Source organism: Acomys russatus, chromosome 22, assembly GCF_903995435.1.
Source record: "Acomys russatus chromosome 22, mAcoRus1.1, whole genome shotgun sequence".
In the NCBI taxonomy this organism is placed as follows: Eukaryota; Metazoa; Chordata; class Mammalia; order Rodentia; family Muridae; genus Acomys; species Acomys russatus.
In genome coordinates, this window is record NC_067158.1 from 49,828,988 (window position 1) to 49,850,030 (window position 21,043).

At 35.6% G+C, this 21,043-nt stretch overlaps 1 pseudogene; it reads right to left on the bottom strand.

Moving 5' to 3' along the window:
* Positions 1–819: 819 nt before the first annotated feature.
* Positions 820–21,043, bottom strand: part of LOC127205757 (ATPase Get3-like) — a 36,430-nt pseudogene continuing 16,206 nt past the window's right edge.

Below are 21,043 nucleotides of genomic sequence, written 5' to 3' on the forward strand. Positions count from 1 at the left end.
ACACAATAAAAGAGATACTAAAAGTTCAAGGCTATAGAAGCTATTGAAAATACATCTGAAATAGAATTAAAAAATAAAACAAAGTATCTTGACAGAGGCAATCTGATAAGAAAACGCCTTTGTGAAGATGTGAAGGCAATTGTGGGAATTTCCTAAAGTGATGTCTATGAAAGTAAAACTGCAAGTCAGTGAGAGGGCCAGTATGGGTAGGTCTCTGTGGAAAGCCAAGTGATCTGAGTTTTTTAATTTTTTCTATTGAAAAATAAAATCATTCATATTACATCTCAATTGCTATCCCATCCTGTGCATCTTCCCATTCTTCCCTCCCTCCTGCTTTCACCCCATTCCCCTCCCCTATGACTACGACTGATGCGGACCTCCTCCCCTTGAACTGATTTTTATATCAGGATACATGCTGAAAGAGAAGAAACACTTCCCTAAGTTGTTTTCTGACCATCATGCCTAGGCTGTGGAACACACACACACACACACACACACACACACACACACACACACACACACACACAAATAAAATGTAATAAAATGGGTAAAATAAAAGATTGGCTAAATTGATATAATATAAAGAAATACAAATAAATCAACACACTGCATGTTTTCTTTCTGTTAAAGATTATTTTGTTGAGGATTATAAGGCAGGGAGAGATGGGAGTCATTGCAGCCTCCCCAGCCCCCACAAGTGTGAACAGACCTCCATCTACCTCCTAAGTGGCTACGCCTGTACTGTGGGTGGGCTTTGTGTGAACTCTGACCCAGGGGCAAGGAGCAGGCTGTGAAGCGGCAGCAGCTAGGATGATGGTGCTACTGGGTGCTGCAGGGCTTGTAGGGGTCCAGGAGGACAGATAAGATGTTGGCTTTGTCAGCACTCGACCCTCATGGGATGCCGTTGGCAGCTTCATAATATGAGAGTCTTCATACAGGTCTTCCAGCTGGTCCAGGTTATTTGGCCTGGATCTTTGTCAAGCCTCACACACCTTGCAAGGTTTGCAGGGTCAGCAGAGACAAGCTGGTTGACAATGCTACTGTTAGTGTCAATCTTGCAAATAAGTAGCTCCTGGATCACCTGCTCAGGCTCATACAAGAACAAGATTTTAGTGAAGAACACACAGATGAAGGTCATATGTTCAGGGTCCTTGAACTGTTTACTAAGGGGTTTGGTGACGGGCAGTCTCTTCTAGCTTGGAGGCCAGCTGGTCAGTCTTCGTGGCTGCTCCAGACCCTGCTTGTGGCATATCTGTGAAATGAAGAGAGTGAGCTAGTTTTTGATCATCATGAGGCAGCCCAGGCCTCACTCCAAAGGCTTTCTTTAAACTCTATGAATGGAAAACACACGTTTACTAGCTCTGACTGGAATTCAAACAGACCTTTAGTACACATCTTTAATCCCAAAAAATGACATCTAATTGAGGGACAGATGAAGTGATAAACCAGAAAATGATTTGTAAGAATGAGAGATAGGAGTGGCCAAACTCTCCTGAAAGGATGAGGAGGGGAAACGAATTTATGAGTTGCAGAAAGAGAGAGAGAGAGAGAGAGAGAGAGAGAGAGAGAGAGAGAGAGAGAGAGAGAGAGAGAGAGAGAGAGGAAACAAACTGCAGAGAGGAGAGGAATGAAATGCAGGAATACAGGAGAGACTGTGGGGGATAGTACAGAGAATATGTGGAAACAGTACAGTAGAGTTCAGGAGTAAAGTACAGTTTGGTGCAATTAAATGCAGTTCAGTTTAGTGCAGTTGAGTTCGTGCAGTACAGTTCTTGGAGTTCAGAAGCAATTTTTCCAAGCAAAGCAATTTAATGAAAAGTAGAAGCTGCTTTCAATCAGTCATCTTGGAGAAGAGTTTTGAGCCAGACCTCAGGAGCCTGAGTGTATAGCTGGTGGGTGCTGCGTCGAATACTGCCACTGAGAAGTCCATGCCCTTCACCAGAGGCATGACCTCATCGATGCCAGGGTTGGTGCTCATTGCCTCTTGAATCATTCTCTTGCCTATGCTCAGCATGTTGCCTTCCTTGAAGGACTCCTCAGGGAGCTCTGTCATGCACAGGCTGGCATCTATTTGCATAAAAGGAGGTTGCTATAGCCTTTGACCTTGGTAGGCACCTTGAAGAACTTCTAATGAAAAGGATCTGAGATGTGGAGAGCTGGGTTTGTGGAAATGATTAGAACACTCTCAGGACCCTTAGACAGCTAGACCGCCAGGCTGCAGCTGCAGATGGTCCTACCAATGCCACCTTTGCCCTGGATAAAGACCCATTAAGGCAGTGCTGCTGGATGATAGCGTGCAGTGTGGCTCTACATTAGGCACATCCCGGAACTCCTCTGCTTCAACCCTCTACTCGGCCACCGCGCCACCATCTTGGAGCCCAATAAATTCATGTTATTAACATAGCACATACATTATTAACTTTATTGTGATGTCATATATGGTATACTTACTTTATAAACACTGTTAAAAAATCTGAGTGTCTTTAATCTATTATTAAACAGTGTTAAAATAAATATAATTTAAGATTTGCTGATACCAGAATATATTCAGGTAGCTAGGCTTGAATCAATATGTGTTAGAAATCACAGGTTCTGAAAAGTCATATCTGTAGGATGGCATTTATATTTTCCATAATGAGTGATACATAACCACCTTCTAAGGAATAACAGAGTAGTACTAATGATTGTACATTTCATTCCTTTCAGTTTGCATGTGCCCTATGTTTGATTTTTTTTACATAGTTCATCTTCCATTGCCAAATTATGTTTATAAGTATTCTCTAGAGTAATTATAGGAAAACAGAAAAGCAAGTGCCCTTAGATCTTACTCATATATTGGATTATTAAAGGAAAGACCTTTAAATTTAAACAAATTTTGTGTTTGAGGTTCCTTTGCACAGTATGGTTGCTTTTGTATAGTAATTATAAATGTTGACTGTTTTGATTTTAAAAGCACATTCCAATAAAATAATTTCAAGAGTTTGAAAGTGAAAGGAAAAGCATAAAAGTAATTTTTAAAATAACTTTGTTCTACAAAGCTATATAAACTCAATTTGTTTTTGTCAAAAATTGCAAAATACATGAAGGAATATAACACCCCAAAGCAAAAGAAAGAAACCTTTTATATTCTATAAGAGTTACAATGTAACTGAAGTACATAAGTACTACTTTAATGGACAAAGAAAGTATTGTCTTAATGCACAAACATTTCTTATGACTTTTCCAGTTAATCAACTTTACCACTTAAATCTCCAAGGACACAGCTTATTATTACTACCGTCACATTAATAGAAGTTAAATATATAGTAACTGAAAAGCCAATATTTGTTATAAAATAATCTATTGGAGACATTTTCAGCCTTTATATTACTAGACTCCATTTAGTTATTTTCAAAGATCAAAGGATAAATTTTAACTGTTCGTTCCTTCATCTGTCTTCAAAATCATATATGTAAGTTAACAAAGCACGAACTATAATTACATATATAGCAATAAAATAAACTATTTACAGTTATTTAAGTAAGTGGGACGGAGGGAGGAACAGGAGGATAAAGTGATGGGATAACAATTGAGTTGTAATCTGAATAAATTAATAGAATTAATATAAAAAGGAAAATGTTACAAAAATAGTGACATGGGTGTCATTTATCCTTACTGCATAGCTATGAGCTTTCAAACTGGCCTTTATTAACAAGTTATACTATATTTTAGAATGATCAACAAATGCGGATGTTTATCTTCATCTATGTTTAAGACAGAGAAGACCTCATCCATACTCAGTTTTATCAATGAATAATTGCGTGATTCAGTATCAACAGAAAAAAATCCTTATTTTAAAGAAATTCAAAACCTGAGCGTGGCTTAAATACAGCGGTAATATTATGGGTCATTTAATACCCATAGAAACAATTTTTTTTTAGCTTGACCTTATTTAACTTTTTCCCTGAAAACAGTCTACTTTAATTTTTAAGCAACTGTAAAATTAATTTGTTCTTCTACTGTCCAAATTTTGATTAATGGCGAGAATAAGGCTTTTCTCATATCCATGCTTAACTATCAGAGATGACGAAGACATAAGAAAGCTGGAAAAGAGAATATGACAACTCACCATTCTGCTAATGTGTTATTTTATTTGGTACTTTTTTTTTATAACCTACTCATTATTTGTGACCTAGAGCCTTAATAGTGTACTTATAAATTTTAAAAAGTTCAAAGGAGCATTTATAAATACTGGCATAATTCTCATACAACAATGTTCTATACTTTAATTTTAAAATATTAAATTGAGTCAAATAGAAATGTTAGGTGGCTAATGGTAAACACATGGATAAAACTTGCATATTGTCTATAGGACATTGTATAATAAAGCAACTGAAGGACATAAGTGTGCTTTTTATGAACTGATATAGACAAACTTAACAGTTATATTATTAAAAAGATCATTTAATTTATGAAAATATTTTATAACATGTCTTCTTTAAAGTAAATGTAGATGTTTTCTCTAAATTATCTACATAGTGCAGCTAAGCAGTTATATATTCACCCACAATGCTCTTTTAATTTCTACATGTGTTTACTATTATTTTAATATGTATAATTTATTTACTGAAATTTTAAAAAATGTTTTTATTTTATGTGTATGAGTGTTTTGCCTGCATGAATATACATACAGTGTGTGCGTACCTTGCACCCATATAGGCCAAAAAAGGGTTTTAGATGGTCTGGAAATGGAGTCACAGGCAGTTTTGAGCCACTGTTCTGGTGCTGGGACTCACAAACAGGTCCCTGCAAAGGTAGCAGTGCTTCTTCTTCTTCTTCTTCTTTTTTTTTTTCACGACCCACCAACAAATTGCAAGAGATGGAAGTAGCAGTTCCCTTAAACTTCAAGCCATCTCTCTCCGCCCCCTCTGCCTTGAATTTAAGTAAACAAAGTCAATGACTTAAGCTGATTCTGATGTAGAACTGGAAATGAAGGTGATTGTCAAAGCAATATTTAGTTTTATATGATGTGCAAATATTCCTTTTTTGAGGACAATATGTGTAAAATTCTATAAAAAATTAATTTTAAACAAGATACAAATGAAGAATATTGTTTAGCCTTACATAACCCATTAATGCACGAATTAAATAAAATTGTAGGGTTTATTTTTAACATGGTTTCTCACTCATTTTCTTTTGTCAAATTCTAGGAAGTTAGTAGTTGTTATTAGGCATTCCAAACAGAAAATGTTTAAGCATTCATTGCATGCCAGTTAAAACAGGGAGGTAACATGGCTTTCCATCATTGCCACGCTTTTTATTAATTAAATGATTGTGGCAAGATTAAAACTGTCTTTGGGAAGAAGGTAATTGAGGCATTTCATAAATTCTTAATGAGCACAGGACCGGCAACTTCAATTTTTTTCCCAAAGCTAATAGTTTTCGCACAGCAACATTCAGATAATCACCAGAAACAGTTGTTGGAATGAAACATATGTAAATCTAATTACAGTAAAGTCTGAAATATCCTCCTTAAGAGTGTGAACCCTGGTAGATACACCACACCCTAATAGAAGGCCACACATATGAGCAGTGCAGCCTGGACATGAAAGATTTACAATGCTGGAAGATAACAAAAGGTTAGATGGGTGGTGAGGGGTGAATGTGGATCTAATAGGATTTAAGGGAAAGGGTTGAATGTGATAAAATGTTGTGGTATGAACTAATAAATATTGTAAATAAAAAATAAAAGTCAAGTGAGAGGATTCCAAGTAGGACACAGAGTTAAATGCATTGTGTGACTTTAGCAATCCAAGCCTTATATCTATACATACTAAGAACACTAAATTTCTGCTCACAGACAAGAAAGGAAAGATATTTCCCCAACTGTCCGATGTTCATGAGGTGGCTGGATTGGACCATTTTCCTAATGACTCGAGAGTCCTCAAGGCCAAAGTGATTTTTCTGGTTTTGAAATGTTCCTAGTGAACAAAAGTTTTAAACGTTATTGCTCTGTTTTTGATATTATAAGACAATTATGTCATTCCTATAAACTATTTCATGCACTATTTTCTCTCTCTCTTCGTCAGGATGTGGTCAGATGGTGCAGTGGTCAGACCCCCTGCCAGAGGTCTATGGGAGAGGAATAGGATGGAAGAGGGAAGGAGGGTGGGAACAGTAAGATACAAGGGAAGGGATAACAATTGGCATATAATATGAACAAATTATAATGAATAAATAAATAAAAATAATTACCGCATGTTTCATTAGATGATGTTATATACACATACATTCATGTGCATATTTTAGACATACTCTTTTTGGTCTAAATAATGTCATGGAAGCATGTTTTGTAACTGATCCTTAGGTATTGCATAAGCAATTGGTGTGCTCTTCTTGGGGCAGTTGAATTTTTAAAAGAACATTAAAAAACAAACTACAAAGACATTAGCTCTTTTCTCTTTCAAATTTTATTTGAAACAGTCCTCCTTTTGTTAGCACACAGGTAGAAGTTTGTAGCTAATTTAAGTAAATTATAAAGAAGAAACAGAAAAGTAAACTTCTAGCACTGTAGGTTATAGCAATTTTCTTCATCTAGGGTTGTGGACAAAGGAATCTCATGAAAAGATATTTTTTGTTACGATTCACTGAAAATAAGCCGTGAATATTAACTGTGACTCGTTACTCCCTTTTCCTGCCCTCTGACTCAATATTGTTTTATTTTGCTTTTATGAAATTGGTTGTTACTTGATTTGTTACTGAGATAAAAAGTATTACTTTGTATTTGATTAGCCAGTAGTAGAATGTGTCTGATTTTTATGTAGTAAGTATAACTTTGTCATCATAATTCTATATGTGTATGTTCATAATTTATGCAACAGAATTATAGTCACTAGTTGTAACCTTATTTAAAAACAATAATCTGGAGATATATTTCATTGCTGGACATGCCAACTTATGCCTGTCAAAGGCTTATTATCTTAGTATTCTCGTGCTTTGAAGAAATGCTATGACTAAGGCAACTCTTATAAAGGAAAGCATTTGCTTGAGACCTGCTTAAAGTTTCAGAAGCTTAATCCATTATCATCATGGAAGAGAGCCTTACTGACATAAAGGCAGACATGGTTGTGGTGAAGTACCAGATTGCTTTATATCCTTATCCCAGGGCAATAGGGATAGAAAGAGAGACTCTGAGCCTGGCAAAATCTTTTGACAACTTAAAGCTCATTCCCAGCACCATACCTCCTCCAAAAGGCTCATATCTCCTATTCTTCACAAACAATATACCAACTGATTACTAAACGTTCAAATATATGCACTTACGGGGGAATCATTCAAATTCAAAGTGCCACATTTGTCAATTACAATCTATAATAAAAATAGCTGAGTAGTATTCCATATTGTAAATGTACCAAGAAGAGACTTAATACCCTATGACATTATAAAGGGGGAGGAAGTCCCCCTCAGTCACAGTCATAGGGGAGCAGAGTAAGGGGAAAATGAGAGGGAGGGAGGATTGGGAGGATACAGGGATGGGATAACCATTGAGATGTAATAATAATAAATTAATAAAATAAAATTAAAAAAATAGCAACAACTACACATGCACACACACACACATGCACACACAAACAACCACTCACACACACAAGAGGGGGGAAAGAGAGAGAGAGACAGAGAGAGAGAGAGAGAGAGAGAGAGAGAGAGAGAGAGAGAGAGAGAGAGAGAGAGAGACAGACAGACAGACAGACAGACAGACAGACAGAGAGAGAGAGAGACATAGACAGAGACAGAGACAGAGAGAAACAAACAAACAAACAATACAAAACCACAGAACTTGGAGGTCGTTCCCTCCAGTTCACAAAGCACTTGGCAACCCTAATGTGAGCACTAACTTAGTTACATGCTCAGAAGCTCTGGTGACTACAGCCTGTTGCTGTTTTGGTAACAACTCCATGTATTTGTCCGAAAGGCAAATCCAAAAAGTATTCATTATTGTCTGATATTTTACCACTATAGTACGTAAATTAATTATAATTTTTTGGGGAAAAACTGTATATTTGTGAAAAGCATAAAAATCTGTGATGAGTTTTAGAAAAATATAAAATTTCTGCAGCTTTTTGAAAATAATGATGAGATCATTTAAATATATGCTCTGCTTTAATTAATGTATATATGGATTTTTCTGAAATATTGGTACTCCATATAAATAAAAAATGGATAATATAAAAAGTGAAGAGATTAGGAAATGTTGTATAACAGAAAAGAAAGTTAGGTACTATTGACAGTAATATAAAAATGGAAGAGTCACTGTTGGGGGAAAAACTCCAGAGATTGCTGAACTATTACTTATCATCATAATCCTGATTTTTGATGTAGCACTCACCCTGTTGTATGTACTTAGGAAATAAAACTAGCCATGGAAGAATGAGAAATATATTACAATGAGCAAATTAAACCAGGCATTAAAAGATAAATATTGCATGAGCCAACTTAGCTATGCAACCTAACAAAGCCAAGCTCAAAGAAGCACCAAATAGAATGCTTGTTACCAGGGGCAAGCGAGGAAAGAAAGGAGGGACTGCAGGTTACAATGAGCCATGTATAGCTACATGAAACTGATAGATTCTGGGGTTGTAATGTATAGCACAATTCTTGCCATTAAAGAGTATATTTTAGATGCTTAAAACTTGCTCAGAGAGAAACACTGGCTATAGTAAAAAAAAAAAAAATCAGTAATTCATGAGAAGATGCATGTGTTTATTTGCTTGATTCTGATAATCTTTTCAAAAACATATAATGTACCAATCAATCATACTGTGTAGCTATGATTTATATAATTTTATATGTTAACTCTTTCTCAAAAATTTGAAAACAATAAAGCCTAATTACTTTATTTACTATGTTGTCTGGACATTTAATGACTTCTTAGTTGATATTAAACAACACATATAATAGTAATGTATAATATGTATTATGTAGTATAAAATATGAATGCTATGGAAGGATATTAAATGTATGTGCAAATATGTATGCATACACTCAAATGCATAAACTTGCATGTAAATCAATATATGTATTGGCTAGGATGCAGAAGCCAGTTTACCTTCCGATGCTAGTCAAATGGAAATAGTAGAAGTTTTCGTATTATAAAGCATTAGCAATATAATAATCATGAGTTTAAATTTATATAACAAACTGGAAAATATAGTCAAGAAGTCACAGAATACATTTAATAGTGTGTATATGAATTGATATCTATTAATTATATATGTGTGTATCTACTGCTGATCATTAAAAGCTAAGGGTATTTATTTATTTTCACATTAAGCCTTGACCTCATGGCCCATACCAATCAGTGTATAATGTATAGGACACATTTTCATTGCATGAACTGTACCCTATCATAGAGTAATGACATTCTCCTTCCTGCACCTTAAGGGATCTTGGTATTTTACTGCTCTTGATGAGAAGGCATAATTATATTCTTTTCAAAATTCAAATGATACAGAAATTATTCAAAACAGAAACTATCATTTTCTGCTTTGTGTACTTAAATAGAAGATAACATTCATATTAAACATTGTCTTATATCCATTCTATGTGTGTGTGTGTGTGTGCACACACTCGTGCCAGGTGTGCATGTATACATTCCCTGGTTATATTTTTGTTTTGTTTTTTATGTTGCTTAATGTGTAGCAGGAAAAACGTCACTCAAGTACATGAATGTGAGTTAAGCAGCTCTATGGATGGACTCTTTCATATCACTAACGTAGGCAACTGTTTCTCTGTCTTTCTCATCTATTTTTTGTTTCTAACTCTTTTAAAAATGCCTCAGTTTTAAATGATAGATCACACAATCTGCTAGCAGATCAAACAACTTCATGCTTTTTAAGAACCTCACAATTGCTCTCAGGTATAGATACCATATAGTATCAGATAGAATGTGAAATTAGATAGTCTTGATGGTTTATTTGATGCTTCTTGATAGTTGTTGGATGCTTTCAAATCAACATCATAGTTGGTTCTACGACACTAGAATAAAGCAGAATTCTGTAAAAGAGAATGAACTTGAAGCTTGTTTTACTTCTCTATTTTGAACATTACCCAAAACAACTTAAGGCTGAGTTTTTAATTTTTATTATTTATTCTTCATGATGTAATATATGAAAAAATTTGTCCAACTCTTCCAGTCTGCAGTCCATCACTGAGGGAAGAATGGGCAGAGAAAAGCCTGTTTACTTGGGATGTCACTTCCTGCAATGGACTGGGCTCTCCTGCATCAAAACCAATAGAATGCTTCACAGATATTTTCACAAGCCTATATGATACAGGAAATTCTTCAATTGAGTCTTCATCTCAAAGGATACTATGATTTGTTAAATTGAAAGTTAAAGCTAAGTAACACAGAGCCTATAGCAATAAAGGAAAAGTTTATTAAAGGGTGAGAAAAAAAGCTTTTTCAATACCAAATCAGAGAACATTGTTTTTTAAGTTGTTTTAAAATATTTTTTATTCATTTATTCATATTGCATTTAAATTGTTATCCCATCCCTTGTATCCTCCCATTCCTCCTTCCCTCCCATTTCCCCTTACTCCCGTCCCTTATGGATCTGGGCCCAGGGGTCTTGCTCAAACTATGGCATCAGCCACGGACAATATGTGCAATAAACTTTGAACTCCTACCCAGGTATGCCCGATGGACGGGATATTATCTACAGTTGAGTGGAGAATGGGGTCTGACTTTCACACAAACTCTGGTGCCCCATATTTCACCACGTCCCCTGGATGAGGAGACCTGGTGGCACTCAGAGGAAGGACAGCAAGCAGGCTACCAAGAGGAGACTTGATGCCCTATGAGCAGAAAACATTGTTTAGCCAATGATCTATGTTTATAACGTAGGTAAGGCAAACATATTTACTTCATCAGAAAGCGTAAGCAAGGATCGAAAGAACGTCATGTGAGGCAGTGAGAAGATGGAGTGGCGTGAATAAATGGCTAATCATAAAAGTGTTTGTGTGTGTTTCTTCATGACATTTGATTTTTATAAATAGGTTTTAAAGAATATTTTAATATTATTCTTTTAAAATTTCATATATCTGACACAGTGGATTATAATATTTCACCACACTCTCCTCAACCTCTTCAACCCTTTGGAATATTTTCTCTTTCCACCTTAATATTCTCTTTTAAAAAACACTCTAGATTATGTTATAATTACAACAATATTTTTTCCGCTCACCTCCCTCCAAACCTTCCAAACCATATATCCTTCTTTCTTCCCTTCAAAGACATGGCCTCATTTTTTGTTAATCATTGTTACGTGCACACATATTTTCATAAATATAAGATCTTAAGTTGTATAATGTTAGTCACATACATGCTTTCAGGTTTGAACATTGTGTATTGGATAACTAATCTCTAAGTTCTTAGAATTTTCAAGTGTACCTTCTGAAACTGAGAAACCAGAATATCACAGGAAACCTCATGAGCTTTAGCTCTAAATTTTCTTACATTATTAAACTAAAATTAAATCATTTGGTCTGATAATACTCCCTCAAGGTGCCAAAAAAATCTTCTAATGAAAACTCTAACAATAGATTGAGAATTCTACTTTTGAGTTGTTGTTCAGTGTTGTGAAAATTGTACAGATTATGTCTATTATACTCAGAACCACATGGAGGTGAAAAGCAAGTTCCTGTTGCTGAGCACTTTGCACTTGAGTTGCGGAACACAGAGGACTCTGGACTGAAACTGACCTGAATCCTTCCGTACGACTAGCCTTCATGGTACTAGAAATTGCCATGCAAGCTTCTGAAAGAGCAAATCAACCAGCAGTCCTATACAACTATGTTAGCTCTGAACTACAGCAGTTACCAGCATGAAATGATAACCATAAATATGTAGAAATATTTTTAGAAAGAAAACAAAACAAAATAAAAAACAGTGGTGGAGCTGACCTTAATTGATTTGTGTTGTCTCAGCAGATTTGTAGAACACATAAGTCTGGTGAACAGGACCAAGCCCACATTTGTAAAGCAGCTTTTGCTGCTTTGTGGAATTTGATTATTCCAGTTGATACACACTTCATAACTGTCATACCAACCCTACTGTTTAGAAAAGTTTGAGAGATGAGAATATTACTGAATGTACACACATTTATTGAGGAGGTAGTTTCTGAACAGTGTTTGACTTTATTTCTAAGATTTGACTTGCAAAATCTAAATTTTTTTGTCACTTATACTCTTATCTGAGTTGTTGGTGAATACAAACCATTTCAATGCCATGTAGTTCAAAACAGCTGTTTTGTTCCTAAATGTGAACATCATGTGGGGAAAGCTCTGTCTATTCTACAGTCGGCTGCGGCAACTCACCTGATTACTGTTAGGTCGACAGCCCTACTCATGGGGCCAATAGGTTAATGTTAATTATGATGTGTGACTTCAAATGCTGCTGAAAATATGGGGCTTTCGCTCTGTTCATCATAATTTAACTCTTTATTCAAGTAAACCTTGAATATTGTAGTTGTGTTCTCAAAGCCATGGCTCCAAGGAAGAGTGAACTAGGCGAGATCATTTTCCTCTATCTTTAATGGTCTAGCATTGAAAATTATATAACCTTAGTCTCACCAAAAGTCAGCTTAGTATCAATGAGCACAATACACAGAAACCATTTCTTGATATTGGACTATGATCAAAATGACCACACTCAATAAGTAATATTACTATGATTGTTTTGTTTAACATTTGGAGAGGCCAAAACACTGCTAAAAATTTAAATAGAACAATAAAAACAAACCTACATTTAAAAATTACAGTGATATAGGGACATCTAATTTTTAAAAATATTTTCTAGCATATATTTAATTTCATTTGGGAAAATAGTCACTATAATTTATGTATAAGTTATGAATATTAATTTCCTCAATAATATGATGACATATATATTCTATATATGGAATATACTAATATACTCCATTACACTGGTACTTATTTTTTAGAGTTACATGTATGCCATAGTTTGTTTGTACAAAATACCTAAATTGCCAAAAAAAAAAAAAAAAAAAAGACATCTACAAAAGTAAATTTTATCTCAAACATGTTGGCTAGGAAATAGTTATTTCAAATTTTTTAAAATTATGAATAATTTCAAATATTCAAATCTATGATCTCCAGGAGGAAGGTTATGATTTGATACCTTGCCACTGTTTCCATCTTAAAACTGCATTCCATTGGGGTAAAACAAATTTTCCTTATCATCATCATCATTGGAGAGAATGAGGCAAATGTTTCTCTTCCTCGGTTCTTCGCTTTTACTTACTTCCTACTTATCTCATCATCTTCCCTACAATTTCATAAGCTGAGAAATGAAGCCCTCCCAGAAATAAAACACAGCTGCGCTGATTACATCCCCAAAGTCCAAAATAGACATTACCACATTTATTTACTGTAAAGATTCAGCAATGCCTCTAAGGAAGTACGGAGTAGGGGAAGAGAAAGGAAACCATTGCTAAAATGTTAAAAAATCAAAATTACAGAATATCATTTGCAGAAATGATTAATATATCTATTAATTAAAAATGCTAATAATGTGTTTAGATTCTATATTAAGCTTAAAATAAGGAAAATGAATTGATTAATTTTACTGAGTAATTTTTTTATTAAACTACTAATTTATTGCTTAACATATTATGTTCAGAAGACATGGTTTCATTGACTTTTTCAGATTACCTTTTAAAAAGTATCATACAACTCAATTATTTAAAAATACAACAGAAAGTCACAAACTCTGGTGCCCCTTATTTGGCCATGTCCACTTGATGGGGAGGCCCAATGGTACTTGGAGGAAGGATAGCAGACTACAAAGAAAAAACTTGATACCCTAGCATCATATTCAAGGGGAGGAGGTCCCCCTCAGTCACAGTCATAGGGAAGGGGAATGGGGTGAAAGCTGGAGGGAGGGAGGAATGGGAGGATGCATGGGATGGGATAGCAATTGAGATGTAATATGAATGATATTTTTTATTTATTTTTTTATTAATTTATTCTTGTTACATCTCAATGTTTATCCCATCCCTTGTATCCTCGCATTCTTCCCTCTCTCCGATTTTCCCCTGATTCCTCTCCCCTATGAATGTTCCTGAGGGGGATTACCTCCCTCTGTATACGCTCATAGGGTATTTAAAAACACACACAACAGAATTTTTCTACCAAAAGCAGATCAAGATGTTATTGTCAGATTTTATTATAGCCAATAAAACATGTAAATTGTAAAATAAAATTGTTTAAAAATACAATCTTACCTGATCGGCCGAGGTCATATAGTGGGAGAGGAAGTCCCCTACTCTCAGAGGTCTAGGGGAGTGGAGTAGTATTAAAGGAAGGGTGGGAATGGGAAGATACAAGTGAGGGGTTAACAACTGGAATGTAATCTGAATAAATTATAATGTAAAACCCCTCACTATGTAAAAAAAAGATCTATTTCTTACTTTATATGTAATTTTACTTCCTAGTACAAATGTACTTACCAGCTAAAAAATTAAATGTGATAAATACAAAAATATAGGATATCATAAAGTATAAATACATTTATTGATTTGAAAAGACCTCTAGGTTATTAATTTGAAAAGACCTATATTACTAAGTTTTAACATGTGATAGACTCAAATTTTTTTATAACATAAATGAAAAGTGTAGTCAGGCATGGTGTTGCATGCCTTTAATCCCAGGACTCTGGAAGGCCGAGGCAAGCACACTGCTGTAAATTTGAGACCAGCCAGGTCTACAAATAAATTCATGATAGCCAAGGCTACAGATAGAAACCTATCTAAACAAAACAAATCAAAACAAACAAACAAACAAAAAACAACAAGAAAAACCAAAACCAAAAAACCAAATAAAAATATGAGTCTATTTGCATTTTTTCTACATGCACACATCTAGTTACGCCAACACCATTTGTTGAAGATTCTATCTTTTTTTCCCATTCGATGGTTTTGGCTCTTTTGTAAAGCATCAAGTGTCCATAGGTGTGTAGGCTTATTTCTGGGTCTTTAATTTAATTCCATTGATGAACCCACTCTATTTCTATGCCAGTATCATGCAATTTTTATTACTATTGCTCTGTAGTATAGCTTGAAGTGAGGGTTGGAAATATCTCTGGAAGTTCTATTAATATAGGATTGTTTTAGCTATCCTGTTTTGTTTTTTTTTTCCATATCAAGTTTAGAATTGTTCTTTCCAGTACTGTAAAAAATTGTGTTGGATGTTGAGGGCCATCTTTTTTATTTAACAGAAATATTTTTCCTTTTTAAAAAAAATAATTTTCAAATTGTTCATTTTACATGCTGATCGTAGCCCCTCCCTCATCCGCTCCTGGTCCCACCCTCCCTCCCTCATTTCCCCTCCACCCCTCCTCCAGTGCTAAGACCCAGGGAGCCCTCCTTTCCTCTCATGTGACCTGAGCCTATCAAGTCTCATCTGGACTGCCAGCATCCTGTCTTCTGTGTCCTGGGCAGGCCACCCTGCCATGGGGAAGTGAGCAATGAGTGGGAACCAGAGTCCATTTCAGAGGTAGCCTTACATCATACGTTATGGAACACACAATGAGACTGTGCTGCCTATCTGCTACATCTGATCAAGAGGTCTAGGTCCTCACCAGACATGGCCCTTGCTTGGTGGGTCAGGCTCTGTAGCACCACCACCACCCTGGCCTGGAATAGTTGGGTCCATTGGTCTCCTTATGGAGATCCTGTCACCTGCAGGTCCTTTTGTCCCCCAACTCTTCCATAAGATGCCCTGCATCCTGCCTGGAAGTGTGGCTGTGAGTCTCAGCATGTACTTCCATCCCCCGCTGGGTGGAGTTCTTGAGAAGTTCTTTATTTTAGGCTTCCATCCTGTTACTTCAACGGATTCCTTTGTCTCCTCTATTTGCCCTCCTGAATGAGATTTAAGCATCTTCCCTAGGGTCCTCCTTAGGTCCTCCTTAGGTCTGTGTATTGTAGCATGGTTATCCTGTATTGTGCGGCTAATACCTGCTTATGAGTGAGTATATGTCATTCTTGTCGTCCTGGGTCTGGGCTAACTCACTCCGGATGTTCTTTTCTAGTTCTATCCATTTGCCTGCAAATTTCAAGATTTCCCTGTTTTTAAATTGCTGGGTGGCAAATTTCAAGATTTCCCTGTTTTTAAATAGCTGAGTGGTATTCTATTGTGTAAATGTACCACACGTTCTTTATCTATTCTTTGGTTGAGGGACATCTGGGTTGTGTCCAGATTCTGGCTATTATGAATAAAACAGCTATGAACATAGTTGAGCAAGTGTCCTTGCTGCATGGTGGAACATCTTCCTGGTATGTATCCAGGAGTGGTATAGCTGGGTTTTAGGGTAGAACTATTGCCAATTAGCTGAGAAAACACCAGATTGATTTCTATATTAATCCTGCCTATCCATGAGTAAGGGAGATCCACCAAAAGAAGCAACTAACTAGGGCCCAGAGTGGCTCGCTGAGACTAAAGCACCAACCAAGGACCATGCATGAACTTGACCTAGGCCCACTATTTAGATGTAGCCAATAGGCAGCTCAGGCTTCATGTGGCCCTCTCTTAATGGGAACAGGGGCTGTCTCTGACATGAATTTGGCTCCCTGCTCTTTAATCACCTCACCCTGATGACACTGTGTTGCTAGGCCAGTGAGGACACGCTCTGTCCTCATGTGACTTGATGAGCTAGGGTTGATGGGGTGAGGGGGCTCCCTATTTCTAAGGAATAGGGGAACGGGTGGTGAGAGAGGGTTGGAAGGTGGGACTGGGATGAGAAAAGAGATGGTGCTATGACCTGGATGTAAAGTGAATAAACAAATAAAGAAAAAAGAATAAAAACAAAAAAGGAAACCCAAAAAGGAAAAAAAAAAAAAAAAAAAAAAAAAAAAAAAAAAAAGAAGAAGAAGAAAAAAAGAAAAAGGAAAGAAAATAAAAGTGCATTGATCTTTTTAAGTTTGTTTGATAAGTCTGAGCTTTTATAATGCCAGCTAAATACAGAATATTACTTGGAATAAATGTAAAGAAAATTATACAGAAAACTACATACATAACTTTGATTAATATTTTATTGACATTAAGAATTATAAATGTGAACCAGTATCAGTTAATACTTACAAATACTCAGGTTCACATGTGTTCCTATGCAACACTTTTTAAATTTTGTTTTAAATGTTATCAAGGTACATGATATTGTAATGATTTATATTAGTCAGATAATTTAAAAAATGCTATAATATCTAAATATATTATCCAAATTGAGAAACTAATAATAAATGGGACACAAAATTTTAAGGGGGAGGACAAATTAAAGAACTGTTAATTTACCTTTGTGTTTATCAAAGAAAGTAATGTCATTCATTCTGAATAAATTAAAACAATGAAAATAAGTTTTAGGATTTCAATTTATAATTGAAGACAAAATCTTATAATGTAAAAGATGTGCAAGGAAATGATCAAGCTGACCTCTACATGGAGGAAAGTTGTGAGATCAAAATAAGTTTAAGCTGAGGATATAGTTCACTGCATGAGCTTAAGGCCCTGTGTTAGAGTGATCAACACACACACACACACACACACACACACACACACACACACACACACATACACACAGGCACATAAGTACACTAAGTACACTGACACTCATTCAAATAAAGTTTAAGGATTTAAATAAAAATATATCTAAAACTTGAAATCTACATGTTATTTGTCGAAGAAAAATCAGAAGCCACATTCATAAACTGATTTTAAAGGTAATCAGAGTCATTTACAAAATGTTTGAGTTGTGTCTGTGATTCTACAAGGGACAGTTTGATACGTTAGTGGTGAAGGTCATCACGGGTAATTCTACTGCCTCCACCTTTGTCTTTCTGTTTTCATGGCATCTTTTGATCTTCTTCCAGTCTATCTGCTCATCTACTCACAGCACTCTCCGATCTCAGGCCACGAGCTGAGATTAACCCGCCACCTTATCAAACTATAGTACTGTAAATGCATGAAAACGCCAGTATGATAAGCTTAGTTTTTAATGAGTTTTCTCAATGAAATGCAATGTCTTTCATATTAATTAATTTTGGGTACAGAGAGGCATGTGCTTGCTATGGTGTGCTTCTGGAAAACAGACACAGCTTGAATGAGGCAGTTCTCTCCATTTGGTGGGTTCCAATGACTGAACTCAGATTGTCAGATGGACTGGCTGGACAGCAACTTTCTTAACATGCTGAGTCATATCACTAATCATAAAATATAATCTTAATGAGCATTACAATTTGCATGATGTATATATGGCTACAAACAAAACTATCATGGATCACATAGGTGGTAATCATTTATTAGATGAATTAATAATTGTGCTCATAGAAAGCTTTATGACTACTTCTAAAATATATTAAACCTGAGTGACTGCAACATTTACATAGACATTTTGCTATCTCTAGTTATTGATGGACCATTTTTTGTGCTGTATTTTATTTTATTTTCATTCAGAAGTCTATATAACTTCTTTAACGATTGACTCCCACTTAGTTACTGAATGCCTGAGTCTGGACAATAAAATCAGGAAGAGTATACAGGAAGGTGCAAGTAAATCAACAAGAGTAAGGGAAAATTTCAAGTCTGTCAACTCTAATGCTGAAGTGAGTAGTGACTATTAAGGCGAATGATAACTGTATTTCATTATGTGGAGATATTATAAATTATTATTTTGAGTATTTATGTCTATATCTAAAATCATACCTTTCGGATGCTTACTGTCATAGTTATAAGCTACATAGTTTGTAAATTCACAATTAGAAAAAATAATGTGGCTAAGTGGCATTTTAGTCCAATCAGATAGCTATAAAAATTAACCTGTGGAAGGAAAGATGCCATAAAGAAAGAGTAAGGAAGCCCAAAATGTTGGGGGGAAAGTCCAAAGTGTTGTTCGAACATATAATTAGCAAAGTGAATGAGAGAAGAAAAGAGAAAGCTACCCTTTTATGAAGAATCAAGAAAAGGAGGCAGACATAGAAGCTACATGGCTTTGAATTAATTTCTTGGGCCCAAGAAGTAGAGGCGGGGCCAGATTCTCAGGTGGAAAGGAAAATATCTCAATTAAAGATTTGTTTTTTTTTTTTTTGCATAATATATACTTCACAGAAAAAATAACATTAGATAAAACAATAAATAGAAATTTTCACATAAGTAAAATCTTAGAATAAACAAAAGGATGCAGTAAAGGTGAATTTAGAGAGGGGACATCTCTGCACATCTGGGGCCTGCTGTTAGGACTGGAGGAACAAATGGAGAAAACATTCAACTAGTAGCCATAGCCATACTATTTTTGTGATCTTGTATTGGCTGGAGATATGGAGAGATTTGTTGCTTCATTAGTGCGTGAAGTATTTCAGTGTCTGCTCCAATGTGTGTGGGTGGACAGAAATTCAGACTGATATGTATCCTGCAGTAGATCTCAGTTGACTAATTAATGAGAGCAAATTTGAATGAACAAATGGTAAAAGTTAATTTGTGGAGCTGTTGAGATTCGGGAAGGTGTTTTATGTAAAACGATTATAGAACTTGTCCCCCTGTATGAATAAAACTTCTCGGTGGTAATTTGTAATGCAAAGTAACAACACAATTGCAATTCTATAATACCAGGTGACACCAGAATATTCTATATATTATATAGTAGTACAAAAAATATTTTCAGACTTTAAATAAGCATGTCAATCTCCTATTAGTGCCAATGTTTTAGCTCTATGCTCTACTGAAAAAGAAAACTTCAGTCTTATCTGTGAGGGAGCTACCCTTCCTGCCTTCCTTCCTTTCCTCTTTCCTTCCTTTCTTCATTTCTCTCCCTGTATTTGTCTCTCTGTCTCTGTATCTCTGTCTCTATCTCTCTCTGTCTCTCTCTGTCTCTGTCTCTCTCTGTCTCTGTCTCTCTCTGTCTCTCCCTGTCTCACTCTGTCTCTCTCTGTCTCTGTCTCTCTGTCTCTGTCTCTCTCTCTCTCTCTCTCTCTCTCTGTCTCTCTCTCTTTCTCTGCATGTTTGTGTATGTGTGTTGTCTTTGTTTTATATGGGTATATTGGCCTTCTATGTATGCATGTGTGTGTATTTACATTAGAGAAGGGTGTTTCACCTATGGATGTGTGCCTAAGCAGACCCAAAAATGACTTCAGGTGTCTTTCTTCTTTTGCTTGGTTGAACCAATATTAAACTAATCTAGTGTAGAAGACCAGCTTTTCCCATGGATTCCTTGCTTTGTCTCCTGAGACTTGGGCTGCATTTGGCTTTCCTATTTGACTGGCTTTGCTGGAATTTGGGGTATCTGATTCAGCACTTAACTTTTGGTCTGAAAAGACTTTATTCACCAAGCCTTCTCCCCATCTCTATTTTAAATTATATTATTTATAATGATTCAGATACAATTATTTGGATTAGCATGCAATAAATTTGATCTCTAAATTAAAAAAAAAAGTTTAAGAATAAGACCTTTGTGTTAAGAATTGTACTGATTGTGTTGGTAGCGTTGCGTCTTTTCTGAGAGAAATCTATGTTTGAAGTGAATACACTTGCTTATCCTTCCTTATTTTCTTTGGGAAAACAGTTGGTTTCAGAAAAATATGACCAGTATTTTAGATTGCTTTAGAGTGCACACAGGCATCTTCATTTTGTATATTGTTTGGCATTAGTCATCTTGAATTCTGCCTGTGCAGTCCACTTTTAAAGAAAACTCAAATTCAGCTGATAAGCTTGCAGGTGCTTTTCTTTGTCCTTCAGAGACTAGGTTAAACACAGCTGGTTAACTCTGTCTACAGTTTGAAAGTCTTAGCATTTATTCTCATGTTCTTTCTGTCCTTAATTAAGGAAATGGCTTTTTCCCCAAAATGTCTTCTTGAAAGTTTAAGTGGTACTATGTTGAGATGCAGAAATCTGTCACTTCTCTTTATTTTTCTTGTAAAAAGCCTCTAATTTAGTGTGATCACTTTTTAGAGATGTTCCAATTCTTTCATTTTTCTAGCAGCAGATGACTTGTTAGTTGTTT